This window comes from Crocodylus porosus, unplaced genomic scaffold (assembly GCF_001723895.1).
Source record: "Crocodylus porosus isolate Cpor-Errol unplaced genomic scaffold, CroPor_comp1, whole genome shotgun sequence".
Lineage (NCBI taxonomy): Eukaryota > Metazoa > Chordata > Crocodylia > Crocodylidae > Crocodylus > Crocodylus porosus.
The window spans coordinates 7,026,668-7,029,567 of NW_017728906.1; positions in this window are offsets into that span (position 1 = coordinate 7,026,668).

The window sequence follows — 2,900 nt, forward strand, 5'->3', positions numbered from 1 at the left end:
AAAAAAAAAAAAGAGCTAGCGTGGAAAAGTGAAATGACCCAAAAGCTCATGATATCTACTAATTTGGGGACCTTCAGCTTTGAGTGTCCCAGCTTGATTCTTTGGGCATAATGTTGAAGAATGTGGATCATGTGCAGCTTTCTCTGAGTTCATTTGGAGCTGAGCCAACCATGAGTGACTGGTGCTTCCTCAATCTCTGGGGGGGCACCTGCAGAAACCACCACTGGCTGTCAGGGGGGGCACTGGCCCTATCAACAGCATGTGTCAACCATTGGGGGAACACTGGCCTCATCGGGGGGACATGTGCACCCCCTACCAGTCACCTATGGGGCCAACTTTAACTTCACAAGTTGATTCTGAAAAAAGACCAGGCCACTCATCTGACTCCAGGCCCCTCACACTGGCATCCAACCTCCCCTCTCCCCCGCCGCCCCCCACCAAAAAAAACCCAGAGGGACACACAGTGGATATCTGTGGAAAGTTTAAATTTCCCAGAAGGCATTAATTCAACAGATACCCTGTAGCAGAGGCAGAGCTATAATCTGGTCCTCATATAATGATGGTTAAGGGAATCTTTTGATGAAATCATCTAGTCCAGCCCTGTACTCAAGGCAGGATCATCCTTGACTATACCATCACAGCCAAGGGACCAACTTGTTCTTGAAAATTGCCAGGGATAGAGATTCTACAACTTCTATAGACAGCCTATTCCAATGCTTGATCACCCTTGTGGTGAGACTTTCTTAACTGAAAAAAAAGAAAAGCAAACAAAAACCCAGAAATTCTGTTATATAGAACTATATTGTTCCCAGTAGGATTTGGACCTTTGCTGATGGCAGAGTAGAGGTTCGGATTTGGGTGCATCGCATCTGGCCCCATGGACTTGTACACTTCCAGCTTTTCTAAGTAGTTCCCAACTCATTCTTTTGCCACTGTTGGCTGCTCACCTTCTCCCCAAACTGTGCTGCCAGGTGCCATAGTCTGGGAGCTGACCTTTCCTGTGAAAACTCAAGTAAAAAAGGTATTGAGTACTCCAACCTTTTCCTCACCATCTGTCACAAAATTGCTTCCTCTGTTTAGTAAGGTACCCACACCTTCCCTGATCTTCCCCTTGTTAATGACATACTTGTAGAAACCCTTCTTGTCACCATTTAGGTCCCTTGCTGGCTGCAACTCCAAATGCACTTTAGCCTTCCTGATTTCATCCCTGCCTCAGCAGTAATCTTATACTCCTCTCTAGTCATTTGTCCAAGTTTCCACTTCTTATAAGCTTCCTTCTTGTGTTTAAACTCACTGAAGAGTTCCCTGCTAAGCCAAGCTGGTCTTCTGCCATACTTGCTAGTCTTCCTGCACATTGGGATGGTTCATTCCTGTGCTCTCAGTAATGTTTCTTTAAAGTACAACCAGCTCTCCTGGACTTATTTCCCCCTTAGACTGGTCTCCCAGGGAATCATATCCATCAGTTTCTTGAGTGCATCAAAGTCTGCTTTTCTGAAATCCAGGGTCCTTACTATGCTGCTGTCCTTTCTTCTTCCTCAGGATCCTGAACTCAATCACCTCAAGGTCACTGCTGCCTGAGTTGCCATCCACTTCTACATCCCCCACCAATTCTTCCCTGTTTGTGAGCAGCAGGTCAAAAAGAAATGGCCCCTAGCTGGCCACTCCAGCACATGCACAAGGAAGATGTCCTTAACACTCTCCAAAAACTTCCTAGGTTGCCTGTACACTGATGTATTGTCTTCCCAGCAGATGTCAGGGTGATTGAAGTCCCCCATGAGAACCAGGGCCTGTGATCTGGAAACTTCCACTTGTTGTCTGAAGAAAGCCTAATCTATCTCTTCCTCCTCCTGATATGGTGGTCTGTAGCAGACACCCACAACAGTGACACCACCCTTGCTGCTCTCCCCTCTAACCTTAACACAGAGACTTTCAACAGGCCCATCTCCAGTTTCATACTGGAGCTCTGATCAATCATACAGCTCTTTTACATACAGTGTGACTCCTCCTCCTCTTCTCCCCTGCCTGTCCTTCCTGAACAGTTTGTACCCATCCATGACAGTGCTCCAGTCATGTGAGCTATCCTACCAAGTCTCTGTTATTCCAATCATGGCATATTTCCTTGACTGAGAGGACTTTCCATTCTTCCTGCTTCTTTCCCAGGCTCTGTGCACTCATGTACAGACACCAGAGGTAACTAGCCAATTGTTCTTTCTCAGTAAGAACAAGGACGCCTCCCCGCTATTGCCCCCTCCTCCTTATGCTTCCTCCAGGTGTCCCACTTCCCCATTTACCTCAGGGCTTTGGTCTTCATCCCCTGGTGATCCTAGTTTAAAGCCCTCCTCACTAGGTTAGCGAGCCTCTCTGCTAAGATGTTCTTCTCTCTCTTTGTCTGCTAGATCCCGTCTCTTCCCAGTAATCCTTCTTCTTGGAACAACATCCTGGTCTAAGGAGCCAGATTGGTACTAGTGGCACCACCTGCACAGCCATGCATTAATCTGCAGGATGCGTTCACTCCTGCCCAGGCCCTTCCCCTTGACCAGAAGGATCAAAGAGAACACCACCCGTGCCCCTGTCCCCTTCACCTTTGCACCCAGAGCCCTGTAGTCACTCTTGATCTGATTAATCAAGTCTGCTCCAACATGTTCTAGTCAAAACATGTCAAAGCACCTGCAAAAGTGCCTTTTCATATTGAGACAGGTTTAAACTATAGGATTTCTTTTCCTGGTTTTACTTGTCTTAGGTTTTAACAAAGATATATAGAATAAAAACAAATTCTGATTCAGGCCACAACCACCAGTTTGGACAAGTGGAAAAAAAGAAACATGTTTATCTTTATATAGCCAGATTAATTTAATTAAATACTCTCAGGATAATCAGCATTGCATATTTACCCAATCAAT